The 9,186-nt window shown below is 45.2% G+C and overlaps 1 long non-coding RNA gene across 1 annotated transcript in view; it reads right to left on the bottom strand.

The window, feature by feature from the left end:
- The window catches only part of LOC123744863 (uncharacterized), an 89,391-nt gene that overhangs the window by 57,114 nt on the left and 23,091 nt on the right, over positions 1 to 9,186 (bottom strand). The window contains exon 2 of the long non-coding RNA XR_006771259.2: positions 8,607 to 8,782. This is a non-coding gene — a long non-coding RNA (uncharacterized lncRNA). The remainder of the gene's footprint in view (positions 1 to 8,606; positions 8,783 to 9,186) is intronic.

The following is a 9,186-nucleotide window of genomic DNA, read 5'->3' as shown; positions in this document are numbered from 1 at the left end:
CCATAGTATCTTATCCAAGTGCATGCAAGCACTCCTCAGCGTATGGGTTTATCAGGATTGACGCCACATCATGTAGAAGAGAGATAACCTTGGGAGACATTGCCTAACAGAGCCAGCAGTCTGCCATCTGCTAACTACAACAGTCCCGCCAACTTGGATACAGCGTCAGGGGTCCCCAGAACGAGTTCCCACCCTGGTTGTTAATTGGTAAATATGGGCTGTCTAACAGGGGAAGGATTATAGACTCAAGTACAGCTGGTGGTTACCATGTTGGGACTTAGTTCTGGCGGTTGGTTGGCTGTCTCGGTGCCTTTCCTTCTCTGGTTGACATGTGAAAGATATTTTCTGGTTGATGTATTAAGTGTGTGTGTGTACTCTGGGCACGTGTGTACTCTGGAGCAAATGTGTACTCTGTGATGTCTCAATAAAAGCATGAACCATTGTGCGTGTGTTGCGTCAACAAGAACATGAACCATTGTGCGTGTGTTGCGTCAATAAGAACATGAACCATTGTGTGTGTTGCGTCAATAAGAACATGAACCATTGTGTGTGTTGCGTCAATAAGAACATGAACCATTGTGCGTATGTTGCGTCAACAAGAACATGAACCATTGTGTGTGTGTTGCGTCAACAAGAACATGAACCATTGTGCGTGTGTTGCGTCAATAAGAACATGAACCATTGTGTGTGTTGCGTCAATAAGAACATGAACCATTGTGTGTGTTGCGTCAATAAGAACATGAACCATTGTGCGTATGTTGCGTCAACAAGAACATGAACCATTGTGTGTGTTGCGTCAACAAGAACATGAACCATTGTGTGTGTTGCGTCAATAAGAACATGAACCATTGTGCGTGTGTTGCGTCAACAAGAACATGAACCATTGTGTGTGTTGCGTCAACAAGAACATGAACCATTGTGCGTGTGTTGCGTCAACAAGAACATGAACCATTGTGTGTGTTGCGTCAATAAGAACATGAACCATTGTGTGTGTTGCGTCAACAAGAACATGAACCATTGTGCGTGTGTTGCGTCAACAAGAACATGAACCATTGTGCGTGTGTTGCGTCAACAAGAACATGAACCATTGTGCGTGTGTTGCGTCAACAAGAACATGAACCATTGTGTGTGTTGCGTCAACAAGAACATGAACCATTGTGCGTGTGTTGCGTCAACAAGAACATGAACCATTGTGCGTGTGTTGCGTCAACAAGAACATGAACCATTGTGCGTGTGTTGCGTCAACAAGAACATGAACCATTGTACAAACACAAGAGATTACAGGGCCGCTTAGTGCCCAAGAACTTGCAAGATAATAGTATGTTTAAAATTACTTAACCATACGTTCAGCGTTATTTTTCTGGAGAAAAGTACGTTTAAAATTATGAAAGAATTTCTTCGCAATTTCTATAAAAAGTTAGGCGCGCACGCACTGAGTCCCGTGGTCTAGTGGTCTATGGCATCGGGTCACAACTCAAAGTCGCGGGTTTAATCCCTGAGGCATGACAGAAACGTTTGGGCATCGTTTTCTTTCGCGTTATACCTCTGTTCACCTAGTAATAGCACGTCGCATTTTGACGTATACTCTACCTAAGACCAAAAATTGTCGTACTAGAAAATGGCAGCGGCTCGCGAAATTGACCGTTTTCTGTTTTGGGTCCTCTGGTAGGTTAGGATAAGGGGCACGTTAGTACGACAGTTTCTTGACGTTGGGGAAATCTTAGGAGGACGGGATGCCCAATGAACGCTCGATCCCCACATACCCAAGTTAACTGCGCCTGACAGCTGGGTGGACAGCGCTTCGGATTCGTAATCCCGAGGTTCCGGGTTCGATCCCCGGTGGAGGCGGAGATAAAGGGGCAAAATGTTTCTTTCACCCTGATTCCCCTGTTACCTAGCAGTAAATAGGTACCTGGGAGTTAGACAGCTGCTACGGGATGCTTCCTGGGGATGGAGGCCTGGTCCAGGACCGAGCCGCGGGCACACTAAACCCCGAAATCATCTCAAGATAACCTCAAGAAGATAACCCCCAATCTCCATCCCTCTCCAAATCACCTCACACAATGCAACCTAATCCATACCCTCATATCTCCCTCCTATCCCCACATTCCCCTTCTTCCTACCCCAACATACCAGACTCGTCAACACACAACTAATAACACAAACACAGTAGACTCTGACGATGAAATTGACGAAACGCTCTCACGCACTCGACCCCGGGTCCTAACTCCGGTACTTCCATGTTCATAAACACCTTCAGCAAAGTACCAGTAGCACGAGCGGTCGGTGTGTGAATCAGGAGGCACGCTTATGTGCAGGCGCATGTGCGGCAGGATGGAGGTTGACTCATGGACGGGTGTTATGATGTTATGCTGGCGCTTGTAGGGTTGTGATGACGGTACACTGACATATACAATCTACCTTGATGGGAAACTATAGAGGAGTACTCGGCTCGGCCCGGGTCTCTTCCCTCTTTCCCCTTTACCCCCATCTATTCCCCCTCTCCTCCCCTTTCTCCAGGAGGTCCCGAGTTGGGTGGTATGGTTACACTTCATGTTCCCATTTCTCCTCTTCCCCTTGCTCAGTCTCCTCATTCCCTTTCTCAGTCTCCTCTTCCCACTCTCTCCCCCAACATCCCCCTCCTCTCCCTCTTCAAATATCCTCTCTTTCTCTTTTAAAAAATATATAACTAAGCACTGAAACTGTTAAGTCTATAGATAACATAACTAATATTTCATCCCATGAAAAACACACAAAGGGTTAGGACAGGGGCAGGGGGAAATTCCAATATTTCTTAAATGTGGCACTGGAGCCGACCCTGACTGGCCTATGACATGCCCATACCCCACAAGCTTTATGTGTGAAAGTCGTGTATAAAGCCAGCCAAAACTGCCATTCTCTCTCTTACAAATGTCAATAATTTAATTAGTAGTATTACTACTTTTCTGTGACACTCAGAGCCACCATGACACTAGCAGTGCAACAGATGATGAACTCAAGTAACATGTGTTGCTTGAGTTGCTGACTGGCCACTCCTCAACTGCTGGCGTTAGCAAACTTTCCAGTACAAGCTCTTGCTAGGCTGCCACAGAGCTGTTACTGCTAGCAGTCTCTCATCCAAACATTGACTCTTGATATATGTTTAGCATTGTATATATATATATATATATATATATATATATATATATATATATATATATATATATATATATATATATATATATATATATATATATATATATATATATATATATATATATATATACACAATGAAATATATATATATATATATATATATATATATATATATATATATATATATATATATATATATATATACACAATGAAATATATATATATATATATATATATATATATATATATATATATATATATATATATATATATATATATTTGTGTTCTGCATTACGCAGAACATCAGTAATAGGCTTCAGCGGTGTGGTGGATGATGTTGGAGAGTTCACATTGATATCACTGGCTGCAGTTGAATGCCTTTGTAGCGGTCTGACCGTAACATTTCGATCGCTTCAGAGAATAACTACAACGAGGTTGAAACATACAACATAACATTCGCATATAACTTGAAATGAAGGAGACGACGTGTCGTTACAAGACAACTCGAAACGTCGTGGATTTCATTTATGGTGTTGGATTGTGTGTTACGACAGTTTTCTGATCCCAACTCTATCCTCCTGCAATAACAGTAACTGTTCAGTCTAAAGTACCACTATGTAGTGATGGACCAATTAATAAACCACTTTTTGTACTTTTTGTTTTACAGTCCGGAAAAAAATAATGCTAAAGAAACAAACTTAAATATTCCTGGGCCTAGCATAGCACACATATATATATATATATATATATATGCGAACAAGCCTGAATGGTCCCCAGGACTATATGCGAATGAAAACTCACACCCCAGAAGTGACTCGAACCCATACTCCCAGAAGCAACGCAACTGGTAACTACAGGGCGCCTTAATCCGCTTGACCATCACGGCCGTCAAAAGGAAGTGATAGCCGAGGCTATTTGAGCCACTTCCCCGACGGCAACTCGGATGGTAATCTTGGGCATAGCATTTCACCAAATCACCTCATTCTTTGGGGCACACGTGAGGAACACAAATGCGAACAAGCCTGAATGGTCCCCAGGACTATATGCGAATGAAAACTCACACCCCAGAAGTGACTCGAACCCATACTCCCAGAAGCAACGCAACTGGTAACTACAGGGCGCCTTAATCCGCTTGACCATCACGGCCGTCAAAAGGAAGTGATAGCCGAGGCTATTTGAGCCACTTCCCCGACGGCAACTCGGATGGTAATCTTGGGCATAGCATTTCACCAAATCACCTCATTCTTTGGGGCACACGTGAGGAACACAAATGCGAACAAGCCTGAATGGTCCCCAGGACTATATGCGAATGAAAACTCACACCCCAGAAGTGACTCGAACCCATACTCCCAGAAGCAACGCAACTGGTAACTACAGGGCGCCTTAATCCGCTTGACCATCACGGCCGTCAAAAGGAAGTGATAGCCGAGGCTATTTGAGCCACTTCCCCGACGGCAACTCGGATGGTAATCTTGGGCATAGCATTTCACCAAATCACCTCATTCTTTGGGGCACACGTGAGGAACACAAATGCGAACAAGCCTGAATGGTCCCCAGGACTATATGCGAATGAAAACTCACACCCCAGAAGTGACTCGAACCCATACTCCCAGAAGCAACGCAACTGGTAACTACAGGGCGCCTTAATCCGCTTGACCATCACGGCCGTCAAAAGGAAGTGATAGCCGAGGCTATTTGAGCCACTTCCCCGACGGCAACTCGGATGGTAATCTTGGGCATAGCATTTCACCAAATCACCTCATTCTTTGGGGCACACGTGAGGAACACAAATGCGAACAAGCCTGAATGGTCCCCAGGACTATATGCGAATGAAAACTCACACCCCAGAAGTGACTCGAACCCATACTCCCAGAAGCAACGCAACTGGTAACTACAGGGCGCCTTAATCCGCTTGACCATCACGGCCGTCAAAAGGAAGTGATAGCCGAGGCTATTTGAGCCACTTCCCCGACGGCAACTCGGATGGTAATCTTGGGCATAGCATTTCACCAAATCACCTCATTCTTTGGGGCACACGTGAGGAACACAAATGCGAACAAGCCTGAATGGTCCCCAGGACTATATGCGAATGAAAACTCACACCCCAGAAGTGACTCGAACCCATACTCCCAGAAGCAACGCAACTGGTAACTACAGGGCGCCTTAATCCGCTTGACCATCACGGCCGTCAAAAGGAAGTGATAGCCGAGGCTATTTGAGCCACTTCCCCGACGGCAACTCGGATGGTAATCTTGGGCATAGCATTTCACCAAATCACCTCATTCTTTGGGGCACACGTGAGGAACACAAATGCGAACAAGCCTGAATGGTCCCCAGGACTATATGCGAATGAAAACTCACACCCCAGAAGTGACTCGAACCCATACTCCCAGAAGCAACGCAACTGGTAACTACAGGGCGCCTTAATCCGCTTGACCATCACGGCCGTCAAAAGGAAGTGATAGCCGAGGCTATTTGAGCCACTTCCACGCCACTTCAAGAATGAGGTGATTTGGTGAAATGCTATGCCCAAGATTACCATCCGAGTTGCCGTCGGGGAAGTGGCTCAAATAGCCTCGGCTATCACTTCCTTTTGACGGCCGTGATGGTCAAGCGGATTAAGGCGCCCTGTAGTTACCAGTTGCGTTGCTTCTGGGAGTATGGGTTCGAGTCACTTCTGGGGTGTGAGTTTTCATTCGCATATAGTCCTGGGGACCATTCAGGCTTGTTCGCATTTGTGTTCCTCACGTGTGCCCCAAAGAATGAGGTGATTTGGTGAAATGCTATGCCCAAGATTACCATCCGAGTTGCCGTCGGGGAAGTGGCTCAAATAGCCTCGGCTATCACTTCCTTTTGACGGCCGTGATGGTCAAGCGGATTAAGGCGCCCTGTAGTTACCAGTTGCGTTGCTTCTGGGAGTATGGGTTCGAGTCACTTCTGGGGTGTGAGTTTTCATTCGCATATAGTCCTGGGGACCATTCAGGCTTGTTCGCATTTGTGTTCCTCACGTGTGCCCCAAAGAATGAGGTGATTTGGTGAAATGCTATGCCCAAGATTACCATCCGAGTTGCCGTCGGGGAAGTGGCTCAAATAGCCTCGGCTATCACTTCCTTTTGACGGCCGTGATGGTCAAGCGGATTAAGGCGCCCTGTAGTTACCAGTTGCGTTGCTTCTGGGAGTATGGGTTCGAGTCACTTCTGGGGTGTGAGTTTTCATTCGCATATAGTCCTGGGGACCATTCAGGCTTGTTCGCATTTGTGTTCCTCACGTGTGCCCCAAAGAATGAGGTGATTTGGTGAAATGCTATGCCCAAGATTACCATCCGAGTTGCCGTCGGGGAAGTGGCTCAAATAGCCTCGGCTATCACTTCCTTTTGACGGCCGTGATGGTCAAGCGGATTAAGGCGCCCTGTAGTTACCAGTTGCGTTGCTTCTGGGAGTATGGGTTCGAGTCACTTCTGGGGTGTGAGTTTTCATTCGCATATAGTCCTGGGGACCATTCAGGCTTGTTCGCATTTGTGTTCCTCACGTGTGCCCCAAAGAATGAGGTGATTTGGTGAAATGCTATGCCCAAGATTACCATCCGAGTTGCCGTCGGGGAAGTGGCTCAAATAGCCTCGGCTATCACTTCCTTTTGACGGCCGTGATGGTCAAGCGGATTAAGGCGCCCTGTAGTTACCAGTTGCGTTGCTTCTGGGAGTATGGGTTCGAGTCACTTCTGGGGTGTGAGTTTTCATTCGCATATAGTCCTGGGGACCATTCAGGCTTGTTCGCATTTGTGTTCCTCACGTGTGCCCCAAAGAATGAGGTGATTTGGTGAAATGCTATGCCCAAGATTACCATCCGAGTTGCCGTCGGGGAAGTGGCTCAAATAGCCTCGGCTATCACTTCCTTTTGACGGCCGTGATGGTCAAGCGGATTAAGGCGCCCTGTAGTTACCAGTTGCGTTGCTTCTGGGAGTATGGGTTCGAGTCACTTCTGGGGTGTGAGTTTTCATTCGCATATAGTCCTGGGGACCATTCAGGCTTGTTCGCATTTGTGTTCCTCACGTGTGCCCCAAAGAATGAGGTGATTTGGTGAAATGCTATGCCCAAGATTACCATCCGAGTTGCCGTCGGGGAAGTGGCTCAAATAGCCTCGGCTATCACTTCCTTTTGACGGCCGTGATGGTCAAGCGGATTAAGGCGCCCTGTAGTTACCAGTTGCGTTGCTTCTGGGAGTATGGGTTCGAGTCACTTCTGGGGTGTGAGTTTTCATTCATATATATATATATATATATATATATATATATATATATATATATATATATATATATATATATATATATATATATATATATATATACTATAATAGGCCTAAAAAGCGTGTATTAGGCCCTAGAATACCTAGGAGAGGTTAGGTTATGACTTAAATTTACGAAACGGCTGAAAAAAAAGTGTCCAGTTTGTCTAAATTCAACAATACAAAAATCACCTTTCTGGAGGTCCATCACTACATACAAGTGCTTTCCACCACATAGTTCGAGCAAATAGTACTTTCATTTTAGGAGGCTGAGTTGTCTGATACAGTGGTACTGTGCTTGCCTTCAATTAGAACATATCCTAAAATCCTCATCTATAGCTATAAGCATTTTATGGACATAAATGTTGTTTTTTTGTATGAAGAACAATGTTCTCTATAGTGTTGTGTCTTTTCTTCAATGTTACAGAGAGAGAGAGAGAGAGAGAGAGAGAGAGAGAGAGAGAGAGAGAGAGAGAGAGAGAGAGAGAGAGAGAGAGAGAGAGAGAGAGAGAGAGAGAGAGAGAGAGAGAGAGAGAGAGAGAGAGAGAGAGAGAGAGAGAGAGAGAGAGAGAGAGAGAGAGAGAGGTTATAATTTCATACATATGACACAGGTCTTAACTAACTTTAGTCCCTCACATGAAGTATTAGAGAGAATCGGCGTTAAAATGACAACGATTGCATGATAAATTTGATTATTCAAAACAAACCTAATTGCATGCATATAAGAGGGGAGGGGGGTCAGGATTACAAGAGAGCAACAGATCATGCTTCGTGATGTTGCCAGGATATGGCAGAGGTCAATATGAAGTAACATTCAGAGAAGACATGATAGTTCTTAATTTCTTCGCATCTGTGTACGAAGGAGTGAAGAAAGAGAGGAGGGGGAGGGAGATGCAACAGACTGCATTTCCGTTGTAGGATGGAAGAAATGGGTGCTGCTGAGTACTTTCCACGGCAGCCCAGGGTTCTATGGTACTTTTCCTGGGATGTGGTACTTCCCCTGACTGCATTTCTGCTCAGTATCCCTGTGTGTACTGACCCAGTCTACTTTACTTATCAGGGGTCGGAAATTATTTATTTTGATGGGTGGATGAAACCGCAATGAGCAGGACTGTCCCTGCCCAGGAAACATGACTACAGTCTCCGGTCGGTCTCCTGGTGTTGAGTAAAGTGAATCATCCCTTGACTCACCTACGAAATGTGAAGGAAGCCGGTTACCCACACTGTCTCGTCACACAATCACGAAGCATCAACTTTTATTTGTTGATACAGAATATCGGAAGGGACATCCTCTACTGCCTCCTCCTCCCCTGAAGAAATTTTCTCAGCTGTCTCTTACCGTATTGCGTTCTTTAGTTCCTCGTGACCTGTAAGACGATTATTGGTTACACTAGAGCATCTGTAATAAATTTACACAGGAACATAAGCGTGAAGGTAACTTTAAAATCCTATTGGCCCATATGAGGCGGCTCCTATTTATACCAAGCCTGGTGCTGTTGCAGCCTAGCATTGAACTTTCCCTGAAGGAATGACACGTCTGGCTTTTGTAATAGCACCACCGCACAACTCACCAGATAAAAACAAGCTGTAGCTACTCTAGCTACAACTCTCGTGAGTAAACCCACCTAATGAATAAACTAACGACACTAATAAAATTGTGTCGCCCCATCCAAGAAACGAAATGACTTAATATAACAAATTTTCGTCGATAAGCAATAGTGACTTGAAAATGGTTGAGGTTACCGAGATTCTGGCCAGAACCCCACCAGTT

The sequence above is a fragment of the Procambarus clarkii genome, chromosome 70 (assembly GCF_040958095.1).
Source record: "Procambarus clarkii isolate CNS0578487 chromosome 70, FALCON_Pclarkii_2.0, whole genome shotgun sequence".
Lineage (NCBI taxonomy): Eukaryota > Metazoa > Arthropoda > Malacostraca > Decapoda > Cambaridae > Procambarus > Procambarus clarkii.
The sequence above is the reverse complement of the archived record's forward strand: the minus strand, read 5'-3'. Positions and strand labels throughout refer to the sequence as shown.